We start from the raw sequence: 20,992 nt of genomic DNA on the forward strand, positions 1-20,992 counted from the left end.
AAAAGGAGCCTAAAATACCAGCAAACTGCCTGGAAGCAGCTCAGCTTCCGAGGAGTATTTCCACCTCTGCTGGAAAAATGAATTACTATAGATTGCTTTTGTGCATGGAGCAAGGGAGAAGCCTGCGGCTGGGGAGTGGTGGTTTCACCCGGGGGGCTGGGGCTGGGCTGGTCCAAGGTGGTGGTTCATGAAAGTTTCCTTGCCATGGTCCCTGCTGTGTCCTGTCATACATAAAACACACCCTTCCGTAGTCAATCACACGGTATTTCTGCTGGGAAGCACGCAGAACTATAGCAGTATAGTCCCTAAAGAAGAAGCAGGACCCAGAGCGGGTGGTGGTGCCGATTCCTCATCCAGGTACCTGGATCTGAGCGTGGGGCTGAGCTGGGGGACGCGACAGCAAAGGTTCCTGTTTCAGGGCTGTACGGGTGTGTTTAATGAGGTAGCATCCTTTCTTTTTGATTTAAATAACAAAATTGTTACAAGGCTTACATTTTGTAGGGATTGGCAAACAACAAAAATGGAGATCGTAATTGAAATTACTTAAAGTGTGCAAAATTATATTGGTTCAAAAACCTCAAGGAGATGCAAGACAGGATTTTATTTTTTCTCTCCAAATCCACTGATCAACAACTGAGCATTAAGCTTTCATTCACAAAGCCAGATCGATTTCTCTGTGGTTCCTGACGTGGGTCACAGTTTGGGAGGCTTTTAAGGGCTTTTATGTGCTCTTGTGTTTCCAGAGGCTGGCTCCTAGCAGGCTGGGTTGCGGGCACACGGCTCCTGGGGGCAGCTGCTGGTGCTCCAGCCAAACCCCACCAGGGCTGAGCAGGTGCTTCACAGGTGGTGATGGAGATGGAGGTAATCACCCTCCCCCTGGCCTTGGTGTGGCCACCTGGCTGGGAGGAGGAGGAGGAAGAGGAGGAGGGTCCCTATGGGGAGGAGGGTCCCTATGGGGAGGAGGGTCCAGGCCAATTTCCTTCATTAGCTGGGGAACTGAGGCAAAGCAACTCTTAGAAATGCGAAGTAATGTGCTCCAGCGGAGTCCTGGGGACAGGAGCGTTCAGGTAAGCAAGCTTTTGTTGAGTGGCAGTAAAAGAAAGAAAAAGCTGTTATTTTGCTATGGAATGCCTGTGAATTATTTGTAGTTTATTACGAAGCAACGGTCAAGAAACATATTTAAACTATAATTTTGGCACTACAACGTATTTTTGAGAGTCCCAGCGGGTGCTGGTAGTTGGTGGTTTGCAGTTTGCGTTTTACTTGGCTCTGGTGGAAACTGAAATCAGCGTTACTCTTGTGTTTCTGTTTGTGATTCTTTTGTTTTTCAGTTTGGTTTCAGTTTCGGTTTCTCCTAAACCAGCCCAGGGCCCCCGGGGCTGAGCCGGGCTTGGTCTTGGAGGGGCTGAGCCGGGCTTGGTCTTGGAGGGGCTGAGCCGGGCTTGGGCTTGGAGGGGCTGAGCCGTATCGGGGAAATGCTGTAACATGTCTCTGTCTCCTGATCTTTTAAATCGTTATTGTTGTTTACTGAAACACTAAACCAGGAACGGGGGTGAGAAGCTCTGGAATTGTTTTGTTAGAGCTAGAGCTTCTCTTTGGCAAAATGGGCTTTAGAAAACCTGACCTGTTTTCCTCAATTTATATTAGGCCCAAACTGAACTGATGCTTCCTTTTAATGTAACGATTTCTGGACACATTTTATAATTAGACTCATAGAATTATGTTTATTGCATTCACCTTTGGGACCTCGCGGGTGGTTTCTTAGGGCAGAGTCAGCGAGTCTGGTGCCGGCTGGGACTTGGTGTCTGTTGGATGATGCTGAAGGGAACAGTCAGACTGTCCAGGGAATGCTTTTTGACTGAAGATGCTTGTTTATTAGGGTGGAGTAAAGTAACATCTCTGTATTTGCCTTTGGCCGCGTGGGCCAGACTGCAGGAGGCAGTGACCTTGTAACTAGATTCTGTATTTTTTAGTTAAAAGTCTAGAAAGATCTTGTCTCTAGAATCAGTGTTTGGAATCTCACAAACCTGGTGACGGCGCAAGCCTTGGTGTCTGAGTTAGGCCGTGATGGAACGTTGTGAGCTGCACAGTCTAAGGGGGAAGGGGCGAGAAAATAAACAGGTGAACGATTTTTGGTGTGTGAATTCACACGCTGGCTTTACATTGCTGTTACTTTGGTTTCTGAGAGCTGAGGCGCGGTGGGTAAGCCGGGGTTTTGCCGAGGCTCTGCTGATACCCATCTCTTTGCTGGCCTGTGTTGGGTACAATTTGCAGTGTCCCCGTGGTCTGAGGACACCCGGGTCAGGGCTGGCGGTGTCACCGTCACCCAGTGGAAATCTGCTGTGCCAGATGAGATCCGCAGTGAATGTACCACGGCGAATCACGAGTTGTCCTCAGAATTAAAAGCAAACAAACAGGAAAACCAAGGCAATTCCTAGAGCACTCCCTAATATGTCATAGGACCATAAACTATGCACTGAAGATAATGAATGTGTTCTTGTGTTTTACAGCAAACTTATAGGAAAGTATTGCTAGCAAAATTACGCTTAGCCCAGGCTTATTGCGAACATCACATTTAAGATCATTCAAGATCCCAGAAGCCACAATAAATATATTTACAGATGAATGTGTCCCAGCGCTGTAACAAATGCAGCAGATTCTCCATGGGATTCCTGTTCTGTGCTCGCTTCAAAACGTGAGGCACAGACAGTGTTCTGTGTGGGTTATGCCTCAGGGCACTGTTGTTGGGGGGGAGAAAAGCAGATTAATTTAGTTAACCGGTCTTTTATACCTTTTCTTCATAGTCTGCTGTAGGTAGAGGTTTTGTTTTCTAAATAACAAGGCCTGAAGCTCTGGTTTGGGACTCTCCTCAATGCTACAGAGCTTAACTTTTGCACAAGATAAAATGACACTTCCTTTTGTCTATAAGTGTGGCTTGTTGGGTTGGTTTGTTTGTAGGTTCGGGTTGTTTTGGTTTTTAAATCTCAGCAGAAGGAATGATACAGCCCCAGCAAAGCACAGGCCAGTAGGTGAAGGTGAAAGGAACGCTGTGCAGAAGCTGCTTGGAGGGGATGGCGGCAGCTCTGGGGCCGCAAGGGGATGCTGAGCCCCCCTGCTCTGCTCCCTCCAGCATGGTGTGTGGTGTAAGCCAGTCTTATTAGTATGTAGGATGATTAGGTTTCCCTGTCACTTTAGCGAGGAAAATAGATTTATTTAAACACACCTTTAGCGAAATCTGAGCACAGTGGTTTTATAGACAGCAAGGGAAGTCTTGATTCTGTAGATCTGAGCGTTATTTGCGAATAAATGCCCTTTGTAGTCTCTAAGAATTATTATTCAGGATGTCTTCCCATCTCGCAGATGAACTATGAACTAATGGTTCCTTTTTGCATAGTTCACTTGACAAAGAATTGGTAGATTTTCTGTGTAATTTGCTGTTATCCTAAAACTCTCAGCAAACCAAAATGCCAACCTGGGTTTTAAAATGTGATGTGGTTGAAAATGGAAATTTGACCACTCCAAATAGGAAAATCTTCATTTCCATTAGGATTTTTATGAACTGTCTGATTATAGATCAGAAAAACCCACACTGCTCTACAGCCTCCTGAGATGCGCCAGACAAAATGATGAAAACAAAGGCAGTTATTTGTACTGGGAATGGTGTGTTTCATGTAATGCTTTATCAGAGAATATAGTCATATTGGAGGCTGTTACATTTCTTTAAGGATTTCTTTACTTCTAAAGGCTGTAGGTCTCAGGCCCTGTGCTCCTCTTTCCAGGGAGATGGCAGCTCCCCGAGCAGAAAGCCCCATGCTGGGGCATCACACCTGCATCTCCCTGACGTGTCCTCCACCCACAGCATCCCAGCCTGGCTGGGGTTGAAGGGACCTCAGTACATCCCCAGCCCAGTGCTGCTCACGCAGGGTCACAGAGCAGATCACACAGGTGGGTCCGGGGGGTTTGAATGTCTCAGAGAAGGAGACTCCATACCCGCTCTGGGCAGCCTGGGCCAGGCTCTGGCACCTCACGGCAAAGTAGTTCAACCGCATATTCAGATGGAACCTCCTGTGTTTCAGTCTCTGCCTGTTGCCTCTCACCCTGGTGCTGGGCACCGCTGAACAGAGTCTGGTCCATCCTCTTGACGTCCACCCTACAGATATTTATCCTGCCATTGTGTTTCTTGGCCACAAGGGCACATTGTTGACTCATGGTCACCCTGTTATTCACCAGGACTCTTGGGTCCTTCTCTGCAGAGCTGTTTCCCAGCAGCTCAGCCCCAACCTGTGCTGGTGCTGGGCATTGTTCCTCCCCAGGTGCAGGACCCTGCACTTGCCCTTGTTGAATTCATCAGGTTCTTCTCTGCCCAGCCCAGCCTGTCCATGTCTCGCTGGATGGCATTGGGGATGTCCTCCCTGGCCGAGGCAGTGACAGTGAGTGCTGCTGTGTCCTCACCTCAAGCTGGTGACTGCCATGAGGCCAATATCTTGTGAGGCACCAGGGATGATGAGGGGGTGGCAGGGGCAGCAGCCTTCAGCCCATCTGGGAGGACTGCCTGCTCTTCCAGGGAAGCCCAAGATGAAATTCTGGAGCTGGATTCCTCCAGTAAGAGGTTTTTCCCTACTCTGTGGATCTTTCTTCCGTCTATTTGCTACAGGTGGAATATATTGTCAATATGCAAGCAATACATCTGACTCCTTTGTAATAGGTTGTGTTTGCCATTCGGGATGCTCGTGTACTTTGGAGAAGGTGCCAGGGTGTGATGTGGGACATGACCAGAGGTGTGGCTGATGTTGTCTGTCCTGTGGGTTAATGGCTGTGCCGAGCCAGGCTTTGGCAGGGTTTATGTTAATGTGCTCCATGTTCGCTCTGTCCTCTCTGTGCGTGGCTCTGCGTCCCCGGGGCTCCCCAGCCGGCTGGATGCCTCATTGCCTAGAGCAACCCAGGCACAAAGGAAACTGCCATTCACAGCAAAGTGGGATTCTGTCCCCGCAGATGTGCCGCACAGCTGGAGGAGGTCCCCAGCGGCTGTTTGCGTCTCCTCTCCCTGGGGCCAAGCCTGGTTTTGATGTCCAAGCGGTGTCTCGGCAGTGGTGCCAAGCCTCGAGGTTCCTGCACTCCCTGCTGCACAAGTGCCCAGGACTGGTGCAGGATCCCTGTGTGCTCCCTGACCAGATTCCAACACCCTGAGCAGACTGCAAAATACTGATGCATGTCAAAACTGCCAATGGGCAGAGACAGGAGCAGCAGGAGGAGGGGGGGAAAAAAACCCAACAGTTCCACGCTAGTGGGAAAGCTCACTTTGCATCAGAGGCTGGTGCCAGATTGTGCTGCGACATGTCTGTCCGTTTCTAAGCAGGTCCCTTCACTCGGTTGCTGCTCCGCTCAGTCTGACTGGTGTGAACTTGTACGCGTGCTGGGAAGGGGGTTGCTAATGTGGTGGAGGCAGGTTGTGTCTACTGTTCCTTCTTAGCGCTGCTCTCGGCGTTTGGACCGGTTCCACGCAGAGAGCTGCGTTCGGATCACAACTGAGTTCTGCCACGTGGGCCTGGCAGAACGTCGGAGCCGGGGCTGAGGCGCTGCGTGGAGCAGAGCCCGGGCACAGCGAGGAGGAGGCAGCTCACAACACACAGCTGTGCAAACAAGTTCTTCCCAAACAGCCGTACAGATCTGATGCCACACTCCATAATATTGTGACAAATCCACGTCTACGAGCCGTCTCGTGCTTGTCACCACCCTGCGAAGCGTGCAGGCGCGGCGGCTGCTGTCAGCGCGGGGATGGGGCTCGGCGTCCTTGCAGACGGGCTGGGGGGCAGAAGCTGTGCGTCTCAGCCCCGCTCAGCCGGGGAGGGTGAGCCGTAACATAAATATATGTGTACATATACATATATGCACATAGGAAGCTCAGAAGGCAAGTTTGGGATTTTATTTATTTCACTGTCTCGATAGGCAGACAGAGTCACGGTTCTAGAGGGGATTTAATCGCTTGTGAACTCCGGGGTTTGTCTTTGGAACACATTTCCAACCTGTGCCATCAGGTGGGATGGAGCATCGTGGGCTCTGGGGATAATTAAACCGAAGCACTCGGAAGTTTTAGGTGTTTGATGTGGGTGGCAGAGATGGGAAGAAATGATGGAAATCCCGATTTGTAGCCCCGGATCTCCGCATGGGCCCCCCTGCCGGGAGCAGGGGCTGGGGGACCCCCAAGGCAGCTCTGGTGGGATTCCTAAATATAGCAAAACAATGTGTTGACTCATTGTAAGTCACTAAAAGAAAAAAAAACAAAACCAAAAAACCCCACCCTCTTAAAACATTTGGTTTGGGTCCTGTCCTCTTCTTGACTCTTTCTGGGCTCACACAACAAATCTGTTTGAGCATGCAGTACACAAACTAAGTGCCATACCTTGGGCTCAGGGAACAGTGCTTCTGCTTTTCAGTGAAATTCTAGAACTAAAAGATCTGAGTATTTCTCTCTGTAATTATTCTCATCTATTTTCATTTTGTTGCCAGAGTAGTTTTATTTAAACATAATCCTAACAATCTGAAATCTAAACATAGTGATGCTCTTCCGAATCGAAGAGATGTTACAGAGTATTAGAAATTACAGGATACAGTAATAATTCATTTTACAACACTTTAATGGTGTCATGAAGAATCTTACAAAGTGTATACAAAGACTTGTGTCTCGTTTCTGTTGACTTTAACATTGGCCAAGGACTAGAGTGTCTTTTTCTTCTTACTCTGCTGGGATACAAAACCTGTAATTTGGAAAGCTTATACTGTATCAAAATTCAGAAATGTGATAGGCATAGGCTTGGATCTACTCCAACAAAGTCAAAAAATCTGAAAAGGTAATTACCATGGAAGACCAAATTGTAGTCTTTGTATCAAATGTGTAATTAGCATATTTTTTTGCCAGTCCTGAGAAACACTTCTCCCAGATAAAGTGCTAGATCTGAATCTTTCCATATTAGGGTGCTTTTTAAAATCTAAAAACCCGATTTGGAGCAGAATTTCTGACAACAGCCCTGTTTCCCCGAAGGGCCGCTGCAGCACGTTGGCATCAGGCGCTGCCGTCTGCTCTTTGCCGCCGGGTTCGGCGTTTTGCAGGTCGAGTCCCTTCGGCAGCGAACACTGACCCTTTGTCACCGCCGAGCAGAGCGTTGGCGTCCCCGTCGCAGGGCCCTGCCCAAGCGGCTGTGGCACCCGACAATGGCCCCTTGTGCCCCTCTGGGCCGCGGGGGCTCCGTGAGTCACCATCACGCGCGGGGCCACGGCTGCTCCCCAGCGACCACGCGCCTCTTCCCACCCCGTGGACAGTGCTCCGGGCGGGCCGAACAAACTCACCCAGGTGAATTCTTTCGACCGACCCAAACTTCCATCTGGAATTCAAAGAATCCCAGCCTGGCTGGGCTTGAAGGGACCTCTGTGGATCCCCCAGCCCGGCCCTGCTCACGCAGGATCACCAGAGCAGATCACACAGGTGGGTCCAGGCGGGTTTGAATGTCTTGGAGAAGGAGACTCCACACCTGCTCTGGGCAGCCTGGGCCAGGCTCTGGCACCTCCCAGCAAAGAAGATTCTCCTCATATTCAGACAGAACCTCCTGTGTTTCAGTCTGTGCCCGTTGCCCCTTACCCTGGCGTTGGACACCACTGAACAGAGTCTGGTCCATTCTCTGACACCCACCCTGGAGATATTTATCAACATTGATCAGATCCCTCTCAGCTTCTCTCTGTCTCCTCATCACAAAGATGCTCCAGACCCCTCAGCACCTTTGTGTCTCTCTGCTGGACTCTCTCCAGTAATTCCTTGTCCTTCTTAAACTGAGGACCTCAGAACTAGACGAGGCTCTGCTCAACAATGACTGTTGTTGGAGGTCTGAGAATGCTCTTGTTTTCTTCATGGTATGGGAGGTTTTGGTATTGTTCAGCAGTGGAAGCCTGAGATTCCTCATCTCTTGTGGTTTTTCTTTCCCCGATTAAATAAAATCAGGACCTAAAGCTGGAGATGCACTTCTCTGCCCCAGAGTTGGCTGGGGGGGAGGTGGAGGTGTGGTGGTGTCAGTGGGTGCTGGCCAGGACTCCTTGGCCTTGGGTGCTGGTTGCTGCGTCCCCATGGCCCGCGCTTGCGTCCCCATGGCCCGCGCTTGCGTCTCCATCCCTCTGCCTGCGCCGGCTCTCACCGCCGCGGTGGAGCGATCCCTCTTCCACCGAAGGGACTGCGAGATAGAAATCCCAAAGGTTAATCTACCCATTATTATAAATATTTATAAATGGGTTGGATAAATCATACTGTGTAATTATCTACCTAACTAGTCAAGCCATTAGGACATTAAATAGCACAAATCAGAACTCATTTGGTTCATCATGAGCCTGATATTGTTATGAAACAGCTGAGCAGAGCTGTGAACCTTTAAGGGGTTTCAGGGCAGGGAGTCGGGTGGGAACTTTGTCTGCGAGGTGTGGCAGGCCTTCAAAAAACGGCAAATCTGAGGTATTTGCTTAAAAATGAATATCTGTGGTGGGAAGGTCCTCAAAACCAGAAATGTTTAATCAGCTTTAAGTCAAAGTCTAACACAGCAAAACCAAACCAAAAACCAAACCAAACAAAAAGAAATACCAAACAAACAAAAACCGAAACTAAAATACAGCATTGACATATCAAAATACTGTGTTTGTCTACATTTTCATGAGAATGCTTATGCAAAGTCTGTTCCAACTTTAATTTACCCCGTTTGTGATTATCTATCGATAATGGGAGGGACAGCACATTTTTCTGCCTCGATGACTTTCAAGAATTTCACAATCAATTGCAGAGAAATTGTCTGTAAGTTGTGCTCTCCATGTAGTTAACTACTGAACTTGCACAGAAGGCAGATAAAGGTACAGTTACTGTCTTGTTTCCCTTCACATTTGTGTTTCAAATAACTTCCAGAAAAAGGAAAAAAAGGAGAGAGGATGTTGGTGTTCTGACAGCGACCAAAGCAGCGTGGCCTCAGCCCCGCGGAGTGGCCGTGGGACGAGGTGCCGTGGGGCTGCTGTGGGTCCCAGCCCAGCGCTGGCTCCGCAGACGTGGCACAGAAAACCCTGTGATAGGAATTGTCTGGACGTGGCATTGGAGTGGATTAGCAGGATTCCTCGGTCATAGTCAACAAAGAACATTTATCTTGTCTGTTACATAAAACAAGCCAAGCCACCCTTCAGAGTATTTCCACTCAAAGTTGATTCTTTTTTGTAAACAAACAAAAACAAAATTTGTCTTTCCTACCAAGCCTAAATTTCACTGTCTTCTGACTCATTTAAATGACAAGAGCCACTAAGTAATTAGTACCTGCTCTCAAGCCCCTGAGTTCAGCGTGGCACTGCAAGGACGCGTGGTGGTTCCTGCGTTCCCGTGCCCTTTGTGCCTGTCCCCGGGGATTATCGTCCCTCTGCAGAGGACACGGCTGCCTGGGCTCCCGTGGGCGCACGAGCCCCCTTTGCAGGGGCTTTTCAGCCCTCCCGTAGCACAGACAGCTCTACAGCCCAGCGGGTGATGCGGTGTGGGTGCTCCCGTCTGGCCGCTGTGTTTGCACAGTTCCCTTCTCTCACGGTGTCCTTTAAACTTGGGTTTTGCATTAGTCTGAGGGCGAAGTCTGGAGATTGACAGTGGGGGCACCCGGCGCTGCAGCCCGGGGGTGCCAGCAGCTGACACCCCCAGGCAATCTGCGGCTGCACCGCTCTGATCTGCGCCAGCGCCGCTGTGGCTGCACAGCCCAGCACATTTGCTGCGGGTTTATTTGCCTCTTTTTTTGTATACAAATTGGAGAAATTATTTTGCGATGACATTTAAATAACAACGATGAAAAGTAGGATATAACTCCTCAGGAGGATGTTCTTCTCTTGGTGTCTGCGTGTAGCTCCCTCTGGTATTAACGGGAATTTTCCAGATGTATATGAGGAAGAAAAAACCTTTAGCATTGCATAACCAACCTGAATTTCTCCTGAGACTGTCGGGCACTGAAGCAGTTGGTTGAGATTGCTGCATTTGAGAAGTTATTTGTTTTACCTGCGTATCAAACTCCAACTTATATTTTTATTTCAACAGCGTATTGCACGTCCTGCTTCCGGGAGAGTGCTGCACACCCATCCAAGTGAAATTCTATTTCACACTGTGCCTAAATACATTTACTGAAATGAGATTCAAACAATTAAGTATGTCTTCCGTGATTTTTCTCTCTGTTAGTCCAGTAGCCTAATAATTATCTCAACTGTTTTAATATGACTTGCACTGTGTTGTCAATTTATTTAGTTGGAATTAGTTTTCTATTTCTTTTTGTAAGTGTTGCCTGTTTACTTAACAATATTTGGCTTTGCCTAATGATATGTACAGAAGACAGGGCTAAGTGGAACATCAGCTGTTTACATCAGCTCCAACAATTAATGCATGTTAATTTTTAATTACAGTGATTGTACTAGAGGCAGAATGTATGTTTTTTCACAGAACAGATGTACTAGTCAGCTTTGCTGGTGAACATGCATATCGATTAGATGTTGATGCTGCCAGCGTTTCCGAGGGTGTCAGCTCCTAATGTACTTGCAGATGTATGGATTGCGCTCCGGCGCAGCGGCTCTGCCCACCAGCGACCCACGCGCAGCGCTTTCTGCAGGGAAAATGACCTTACACCGGTGCCCAGGGTGGGCAGTGGGCCCTGGGAACTTAGAGAAGTCCAGGGCTCGTTACCCGCAGGGTCTTAATTCACCTTTAAGCTCTTTCAGTGGTTGGTGGGTTTGTTTTCTAAGTACTGAAGTCCAGATCTGAATGTTGGAGCTAGTCCTTTTAAAAACATGGGGACTCTTAGAGGTTTTTAAGTATGGTAAATTTACATTAGGGTTTATTTTCACCTAGTCTGTGTTGGTGGGTGAGTTTTTTTGCTTTGCCTTCCCAAGACTTCATTCTAAAAAGGGGAAGAAGCTCAAAAAGTTTGCCAGCCTGGTGAGTAAACATCTGGCAATGCAGGGTATGCCTGAGAAATGGACGTGGAAAGGGGCATGTGAGGCGATAGCTGCAGCGCTGGGAGCTCCTTCTTTCGTATCGTACCTGGTGACCTCCTTATCTGCGGCTGAACCGCGGTACCGGTGGTCATGGAGCCCGTGTTCGCTGTTCACCAGGGTCACCTCTGCCCGCTGTGCCACGTGTGGGGCTGAGCAGCTCTGGCCCAGCTCCTGCGTCTCCACCTGCATGGAGCTGCTGGGAGGTGTCACTGTGCTGCCCACGTGCCCTTGCACCCGCCGGGTGTACCCAGCTGGTCTGAGTGGTGCTGGGGCAGGGCTCAGGCTCGCGTGTGACCTTGCTGGCTGAGATAAGGTGTTGGGATTGCTGGCAGGTCAAATGAAAGTGTTGGAGGTGCGTTTGAAGAGTGTTGCTTGTTCTTTGCCTCCAGGTTCACCATCCAGGAGTTTGAAACATCTTGAGGGTGGTGGGGCAGCAGCTGGTAACGAGGATGCTTTTCCCACTGTTAACAACATTGAAGGTGTCTGAGATGTGGACCATGGTCAAGCCTTCCATGGCAACTTTGCAATCCTTCTGTGTTTAAAAGAGGCACCTTTCAGTCTTTGCCTATAAAAGGTCACAATCTAGACTGCAGAGTTGCAAAGGGCTCCTGAACAACCATTCAAGATGAAGCTGAAGTTATTTTGATGGTGAAATTCCTGTAACCGCAGCAGTGAAACCCTTGCACTAAAGAGCAAATTTCATCTTCAAGCCCTACAACCTGCAATTCAAACTGTAGAAAATTACAAATTCTTTATTACCTTGGAGTGTTTTGTGAATAGCCAGTTGTCATTAAAGCCCAAGACACAAAGGCTTGAAGCCAAGGCGAACTTGTCTTAAGACCAATTTATTTTATTTTTTAATTGTTTTTAACCTTGTATGTGTCCTTGCTATGCAAATGTTGTGATAAGCACACTAGGGTGAATGGGACTCTGTTCAGCTTCATGTCCTCAGCAGCACTAACAGGCAGTATCGGGCTTTCTCGTATCCGGTTGGTTTTGTGTTCAGCAATTTTTGATGTTCTCATCAGGCAGATACTGATAAAAAATAAACACAGTTATCAGAAGTAAACTTTTAAATAGAAAACTGGTGTAATTCCAGGGGGCTGTTGAGAAATAAGGAACCATAGTAAAACATGGCTTTCCTAATTGGTAACAAACTCATTTACATCATATGTATGAGACCAGAGTTGCCAGACTGAATGTAGTAATGGTCCTGTTTTGTAATATATTCACCCTGATGTGCACTCTTGCATCTGTTAGGTACCTAAGTAGTTATTAAAGAATTTAAGAATTACAAATATTGCAGGTAGCAGACTTTTCATGCATAAACTACAATATTCATAGCGTACCAGCAAAGCCACCTAATGAGTAGTAAAAATGAATCATAGTCCTCTCACAAGACGTATTATGCGCAAGTATTATAATGTCTGAAGGGAGCCTTGCTAGTTCTGTTACATCTCATGGGCCTCACATACAAGCGACAGTGATAACGTTTATTGGAGAAAAAGGAGAAAAACAGGAATCCTTTGATGTAGTATTTCTTCTGTCATTGGAAATGACTGTAAGAGCGAAGTCTTGGTCCTCGGGAAGCCCGTTGGAGTTCTGCCGTTCACTTCCTCAGGGCTAACATTTGTAGATATCATGGAAATCATAAATATCTGACTGTTGCATGAAATTAAACAGTGAAAGACAAAATGTGAACCCAAAGGCTCCTGTGGGTAGTTTGGTGGCCTCAGTGTTGAGAAATGCCTGATACAGGTAACGGAGGACATTACCAGGGATGTGTTAATGCTACTCAACTAGTCATAGCTATTAAGTTGCAACTAACTCAGAATTAAGCGTTGTGCCAATAAGCAGGCAGTGAATGTGAAATATGATCTGAAATGATGTTTTCGAGTAGTTGAATAAATAGTGGTTCCCGAATAGTACTGAGCTTCTCTGTGGCAAACTTGATAAACAGACCCTTATTTTAGTAATTCCTTGGAATGTTTTTCTGGAGTAAATGAATTGAGTCTGCAGACAGAAAATGGAGGTGAGGATTTAAGCCAAACCTTCACCTGTGGCATCAAGTAGTGAACCCTTGCATTTTGAGCACTCAACTTGGAGTTCATACACTGCTGGAATCTCCTTTCTAAATGAAGCAGACAGATATCCCAGTTGAAATGCAACATGAAACATTGGTGTGTGCTGCTGGGAGCTCCTGCTCTGAGTTCTCTCATCCTTTGCTTCTCTGGAGTGCAGAAGTACCACAGGTTCTTATCTATTTTGGGGTTTTCAATCCAGTCTCATAGAATCTGAGCTCTGTGTGGGCACGGGTAGATTGTTGTCTGTGAGTTAGTCTGTATGAGGTCCCTAGGTCAAGGGAACATGACCATGGCATAGTCAGGTTTTGTTGGGTGCAATTTGTGCCATAAGCTTGGGTCTTGTGTTAAATTGTGCTACTTATTGAGTTTGAACGTGCTCTATAAATGCAGTTGTGTAACCTCTGTAGAAGGAACCTGCAACAAGAGTTTGTTTCACCTTGAACACAACTACAACCACCTCCGGAGGGAACATGGCAGCTCAACAGCACCCAGCAGAACAGCACGGAGATGGGACAGAAAATGTGTGGGTTTGTGTCCACGTACATGTGTGAGCAATGTAAGAGTCTGCACAATTCGATCGCTGTGAGGTCGTATGGTGGCAGAATGCGATTACCTGGGAGAAATTTCCCTTTCTTGGTTATACCCTTGTTGTGTGTTTTTGCTTGCTGGCACAGGAGGATCACAGGATGGTTTGTGTTGAAGGGACCTTCCCAGCTCCCCCAGTGCCCCCCTGCCATGAGCAGGGACATCTTCACCAGCTCAGGTTGCTCAGAGCCCCGTCCAGCCTGGCCTGGGATGTCTCCAGGGATGGTTCATCCACCACCTCTCTGGGTACCTGGGCCAGGCTCTCACCACCCTCAGGGCAACAATTTCTTCCTTATGTCTAGAAGTCAGCAAGTCCCAGCATCGAGGGGTTAATGAGAGCAACTCTCTCTACTTATCTCTGTTAGCAAAGAAGTGCCAAGAAATAGACTTTTATTGTTTTTGTTGGGGTAAATTTACTTTTGGTCGCTTGGTAAACGTAGCTGCATGTTAAATGTGGTTTAATGTTTTGTGGGTTTTTTGGGTCCCCCCATGACCCCTGTTCCTCTGGCAGCAGTGGCTCTTGGTCTCCCTGCTGGGACACAGGGCTGGTGTGGGGCTCAGGGATCTACAGCCGTGGCTGAGTGCACAGAGCCACTGCCCAGCTGGGCAGGAGCAGCATCAGCCACAGGAGACAATGCCCTCGCCCCAACCCCGTGCCCAGGGAAGGGTGTCCCAGGCACTAATTGCACTAATTGTCTTGGGCTGGGGTGCAGCTGAACTGGGACATGGAGCAATGGCAGCACCGGCACCTCCAACTGCAAAACTCCGCAGAGGAAAACTAAAGAAAACACAAATGGAAATATGCGTCAATTGGTGATTTTGGAGTCCTGAATCTTTTAAAGACTGTAGGTAATTCGTGACTTGCTGTCCCTTCAAGGGACACCTTGCTGCCCCTTTCAGCCGCTCCAGCCAGGGCAGGCATGGGCAGCCCACCACGCTGGACGCACCTTCCCGATGGAAAACTGCCTTGCAGAAACAAAAACAAAACAAAAAAAGAAAAGCGAACCAACCAGCCCCACGCCTGTGCCTTCTGCTGCTTTCATGCAGAGATGCAAATTAATAGTTATTAATAATATGGGTTTTTTTCTGTTGTGCATTCTTTTTCCAATTTCTGTTGCAGCCTTACCATTAGCATCGTTTCCCAGGACGCCCGTGTCACCAGCTCCCGCCCAAGCCCGTTTAAGCAGCCGCCACCGTGCAAAGCGTCATCCCTCATCTCTGATGGGAGGGGGGCAGATGATGGGATTTTTCCTCTTCATGGAAAAACATCTTGCTCTAACCCCCTTTTATTTTTGGTGGACTTCTTTAGAAGTTACCATTTTTAACAGACCGTTTTCTTTCTTGACTTATACGAGCACAGGCACATATATGAGAGACTGAGATGATTCATGTTTTCTCTCTAGTATGAGAGCAGACTGCTTATATACATATAGGTGGCTTTTAAATGGTTGTGGTGGACCAGATTCCCATAAAATCACTTTGTTCTTTTGACGCGTGCAAGCAACAGTATCTAAAAGTAGCGTATGGCGATCTATATTTCAGAAAGACAGCAAATATATTAGTCCAGAGGGAATGCATCATTTTAAGTGAAAAATCTATAAATAACAGCATTTGGTGGTTTTTTAATGTTAAAATATGTTCCTTTTTAATTAGTCATTATATGTATTGATTGATGCTTACTGTACTTCTGATGCCTTTCCTTCAGGGCTTTGTGTATTTCATAGATTGGAAGATGTAAAAATACTTTAAATCAAAGCAGTAAAATAAGCATAGTTAGAGGGAGAACACGAGGGTTTTTTCTTCATTTACATTCATTACATATTATGAGTTTAATTACCTCCCTCAAATAATACCAGTATGAAGGAATGATGCTAAGGAAGGCGTACTTCTATGATGATTTTATTGATTGTGACTGATGGATGGCATCAACATTTCATAGTGAAGAATCATGGTTTTGTTACATCAGGAAAATTAAATTGGGAGAGTTATTTTCTTTCCCAGTGATAGTGGCAGTTAGAATATTTCACCTGTAATGAGATGTGTGCGTTATGTGCCATAGTGAACCACTGCTGAGCCATTAAATATATGTAAATGAAGAGAAACACAAGAGAGCCTGGGCATAATAACGTGCAGAACAGAGAAATGGATCCTGGAAAGTGATTAATTTATTTGATGATGCCTCAAGTGAGGAATTTTAGGTCACAAATGAAGTGACAGAATGACAAATTACCATTTTAAAGAATTTACTGGGCATCATTACTGAACAATTGTCAGGTAGTTTATGGTGGCTGAGAAGATGGTATAAATATAGATCTTTTCCTTATCTGAGATGAATTATTAATCACCTTTTTAAAAATCTTTGTGAGTGATGGTTGGCTGTCTGATTGGAAATAATGTGTTCTACAATTTTAACTAAATTCTAATATGATATGTTACAGGAATCTTTACAATTAAAGTCTCAGTGGAGAGTGGTAGGAGGTTTACAGTCAATTGCGGTTTTAATGTGATAAAAGAGGATGAATTCACTAGCATATTTCAATAGGTTTCCTTAGGTATATTATCCCTGCTGTGATGTTATTCAAATGTTTACAGTTTATTTTCATTTGAAAAATGACATTCAGATACTTAAATTGTTTTCCTTGGTTTATTAGTTAATGAAAATGAAATTCTTGTAATTACTATATTTTTGCTGCCTGCCACATTATTTAAAGTGAAGTGACTGGCTTTGTCAGCTGGGTTGTAAATGCCGTCGTCTTGTGTTTTGTTCGGCTTCTGTTTGCTTTATGTATGTCATGTCCCTTCCCTGTCTATATGTCACTGCCTGTGGTACCGCCAGCAGCCAGAGCACAGAGAGAAAGGACTAGGTATGGGAAATTAAATGAGAAGCAATAATGCTTTTCCCTAAGTTCATTTCGTCTGTTTGGTGAGGAAACCCACCTCGGTTTGTCTGGGAGCAGCCGCTGGGCGTCAGTCCCCACCGGTCAATTTAGTGCAGCTTCGGACTTGAAATAGTACTGAGGATTTCTGAATAGATAGGTGCACGTTTTATTGCTTGTGTTATTTTTTTCCCTTAGTTGTGTACGTGTCTAAATACGTGTGTGCTCACACAGAGCCCTGCAGAAAGAGGCGCTGGACGGTACAGTAGGCGTTCCCAAAAGTGCATTCAAAATAGATAATTACTCTCTGTTTCTCAATGGTGAATCACTAGTGAATCTGTATCTTGTAGTGTTAAAATTCTAATTTTTTTGGTAATTACTCAAAAGTGTTGAAAGAATTGGGGTGAACACAACTGCCCCATAATTAAGAATGTTTCGGAACGTTTTTCCTTGTCATTGTCTTTGTTCGTTTCCTGCCTGGTCTGCGGACCCGCTCAGCTGAGCTCAGCGCTGTGCCCGGGGCCCTCGCGCTGGAACCGACCTGCCGCGCTTACATTAGGAAACTTCTGAGCTCCTGGTGCTAATGTATTTATTTTATTGTTTTAAACTTTATAAATTAAAAAACAAAACAAGTAAATAGACTATTAAGTTTAGACATAACAGTAGCTTATTTCTGCCCTGGTTTCATCTGGAATGGAGTTAATTTTCGCCCTGCTAGCTGGCATGGTGCTGCGTTTTGGATTTAGGGTGAGCAGCATGTTGATAATATGTTGTTTGGTTGTTGCTGAGTGATGTTTTACCAAGTCGAGGACTCTTCAGCAGAAGGTGGAGGATGCACGAGGAGCTGGGAGGGGACAGAGCGGGACAGCTGACCCCAACCCATAAGGGGATGTTCCAGACCATGTAATGTCATGTTCAGCATATGTTTTGGGGGCAGAAGGAGGAACTGGGGACATTCAGAGCGATGGTGTTTGTTTTCCCAAGTCACCGTTCCATGATGGAGCCCGGCTTTCCTGGGGTGGTGACACCCGCCTGCCGTGGGAAACAGGGAATTCATTCCTCGTTTTGCTTCTCTTGCATGTGCAGCTTTTTCTTTACCCGTTGAACTGTCTGTATCTCAACCCACGAGTTTCTCAGTTTTACGTTTCCAATTCTATCCCCCATCCCACTGTGGGGAGTGAGCGAGTGGCTGCGTGGGCCTGAGCTGCTGTGTTGCCCAGTGAAGACTCTTGTTATCACCATTTTTCATTGTTAAATGTGAAGTAAATCTAAGTGAATTTATTTTTAGCCACTTCTGAAAATTTTCTCCTTTTTTTTTTTTTTTTTATTTAACGGTGATGGGATATTGAAAATCAGCAGCTTTGCTTATTGCACGTCCCTTCAGTGGCTGATTACCTGCTCAGCACCTCCCGCTGCCACGGCGCTGTTGCGCTGCCTCGCTGGCACTGTGTGTTTCGGATGAAAAGGACTACTTCTAAGATAAAAAATAAAAAATAGGCGATGAGGCTGTTTGATTTGGGTTTGTTTGGCAAATAAGCTTTGAATGCATAATTCCAGTCTTACTGCTGATTTTGTAGTGTGTAGCTTTAACTCGCCTGTCTTGACTTCTACAGAATACAGGCAGAAATTGGTAATATTAACCAAATCTGTCCTGTTTTTAGCACTGAGGAGTTGTGTTGTCTGTGGAACTGGTGCTTGTCATTGACTGCACCCACGATTTGTGCTCTGGTGCCGCAGGGTCCATTCCGGTGACAAATGTGAGCGCGGTTGGTGCCGCTGCGTGCGGCACCTCCCCGAGACATCACCAGCATCTGAGCGCTGCAATTGCTAATTACCTGTTCGGCTGGCGAGATGAGGCACCCGAGATCCTCGGAGGACACACACTTCGAGTCACATTGAGGAATTCTTTCCCTCTCGTGGATTTTGGATTGCTCCCTCTGGTTGCTCAGGTTCATGAGGAAGAGAAAGACCTTTTCGTGTTTGCAGCTCAGAGTGGCAGTAAATAAAGAAGTAACTCGGCTGCTTTGGGTTCCAGGCTGGCTGGGGCATAAAATGGATGTAAATGATCTTGATTTTTCTCTTTTGCAACAATAATTCCTAAAAGAATTGACATTTTGTGGATAAGCTAGACAGGCATTAAGTAAGAGGGTTAGTTTCTAAGGGATTAAAACCTTTTCTTTTCTTTTCCTCCCCGTTCATGCTTGCGAATCGCTGCTGGAGGGTGAGGACGTGTTAAAGGGGAGTGCAGAATGGGAACCGGGGAATCTCAGGCATGGTCAGAGGTCTCTTTCAGGATCAACATTTCTTTGGTGGAATAAGCATAGTCTGGATCCGCAGAGCCTGGGGTCCGCAGAGCCTGGCTTTGCCCCACTGCCACCCCAACAGCACCCGTGTCTCAGGGGTTAGTCCTGGCTGGAGCAAAGCCAAGGACTAAACTTTGTTATCACTCACAAAGGACACGTTGTCCCCTCTGGCTTCCAGCAGCCCTTGGGAAGCCCTGTGGTAGCGTGAAGCTCAGGGCAGTGGGTTGGTGGTGTAAAGTAAGTGTTCATAAACTTTTGTATATATCTCTTATAAGGATTGTTGTCATAAATTCACCTTAATTGTTACTTACTGACAAGGGTAAAAGGAAGCACATGATGGATGCTGCCCAGTGGAGATCCAATAAAATATATAGTCTATTCTAGTCTACAAATTTTGAGCTTGTAACTTGACTTGGGTCTGACAAACTCCAAATTACATATACCATAGAAAATTTAATATTTAATAAAAACCATTCTCTGCCCTATAATCCTTAACAGACACACTGCGTTTTAAGAGGAGGAAAGAAAATAAGGTGGTAGCATAAAAAAAATACACAGTGAGTTGTCTGTGAAAGACTGAGTAAGCGCATTCCAGGGGCAGGATTTGCTCCTATGTTATTTATTTCAAAACACACAAACACCTGAGATGCTTCAGTGCTGCCCAGTGAGATGGGTGCTGGGATTTGGAAAGCTGCAGTTTTAGGACATTAGTTCTACACGGGGCCTTATAGCTAAGGAATGGGCTGGAAGCAGAGGTTACTCGGAGTGCGGTAGGTGGTTTGGGGGGTGTTAGACTGGCCCTGCTGAGCCAGCGCTGCCGCTGTGCCAGCGGGCTGGGAAGCGCGGCTGGGCAGGGAGGAAGGTCTGCGGTATGGGAGAGAATCGTTCTGCGCTGAATGCTAAACTGTGCTTGGAAATAAAATCCAGATTTGTTGTGTTGTTGCGGCATCAGCAAAAATACCAAAGGGTGTGACTGTGGATCAATGATTCCTGTAGGCTTTTAATTAAACTGAGGGCCATGCAGCCTGCCTGTGCAGGAGAGCCATCCTTTTTTTGTCAGGGTTACGGGAGAGTAATGGGTGGCGGTTTAATTTAGGTTTGTGAATTTTTCCTTGCTGGATGTGGAAGAAGAGACTGTCCTGTGCAGTGATGGAGCTAATGGCTGCAGAGCCCCAGGGATCGTTGATAAGCAGCAGAGAGGAGCTGGAGGTGCTGCCAGGAGAAAAGCTGCTGCAGGAGACAAGCGGCGTTGGGTCCTGGTGGCCACCGCGGTGTCCGTGAGCCAGCACCGTGCCCGTGCTGCCGGGAGGGTGACGGTGTCCTGGGCCGCACCAGGAGGAACATGGCCAGCAGGTTGAGGGAGGCGATGCTTCTGTTCTTCTCGGCATTGGTGGGGCTGGGCCCGGTGCTGGGCTCTCCAGTGCAAGAGAGACACGAACATACTGGAGACAGTCCCTATGGAGATGACATGAGACATCCCTGGAGACATCCCAGGCCGGGCTGGACGGGGCTCTGAGCACCCTGAGCTGGTGAAGATGTCCCTGCCCATGGCAGGGGTGGCACTGGGGAGCTGGGAAGGTCCCTTAAACCCAAACCATCCTGTGATGAAGGGACTGGTGCATCTCTGTTGCGAGGCCCCTTCCAACCTTAGCCATTCAGTCAGTTAAAACTTAATTATCTGCATTATGGTATAAAGGAGACAGGGCTTCCATTTCTTCTTGGCCATTGCAGAAAGCGGGGAGTTGTCCCTCCAGGTCAGAAGAAGAGCCAGTGTGGGGTCCCTGCTCGGAGCGGCTGCTCGCGCTGTGCGCTGGGTGAGGAAGCTGCAGGTTGGGATGCTGGTGGGGGGGTTATTGTGCTCAGCAGGCTGCCCCAGGCGCACGGAGCTGGGCCGGCACTGCGCCTCCATCTCACTCTCCTTCAGTCAGAGGTTCTGCTTCTGCTTTCTGCAGTTTCTTTTATTCCCCAAAATATTCTGGACCAGCCTTTGACTTTTGATGCATGACATTGTGGGGTTTTTTTTCTTTTTCTCTGTGGGGAAGCCTTGATGAGAAATTATTGCAATTTATGAAAGCTTTATTTGTGCTGCTGATGACTCAAAAGTCAGTAATGC

General features: G+C 47.0%; 1 long non-coding RNA gene across 1 annotated transcript in view; it reads left to right on the forward strand.

Annotated features, from left to right (window-relative positions):
* The first annotated feature begins 954 nt into the window (after positions 1-954).
* The window catches only part of LOC110364404 (uncharacterized), a 74,211-nt gene continuing 54,173 nt past the window's right edge, over positions 955-20,992 (forward strand). Inside the window, exon 1 of the long non-coding RNA XR_010473935.1 lies at positions 955-1,067. This is a non-coding gene — a long non-coding RNA (uncharacterized LOC110364404). The remainder of the gene's footprint in view (positions 1,068-20,992) is intronic.

The sequence above is a fragment of the Columba livia genome, chromosome 7, assembly GCF_036013475.1.
Source record: "Columba livia isolate bColLiv1 breed racing homer chromosome 7, bColLiv1.pat.W.v2, whole genome shotgun sequence".
Classification (NCBI taxonomy): Eukaryota; Metazoa; Chordata; class Aves; order Columbiformes; family Columbidae; genus Columba; species Columba livia.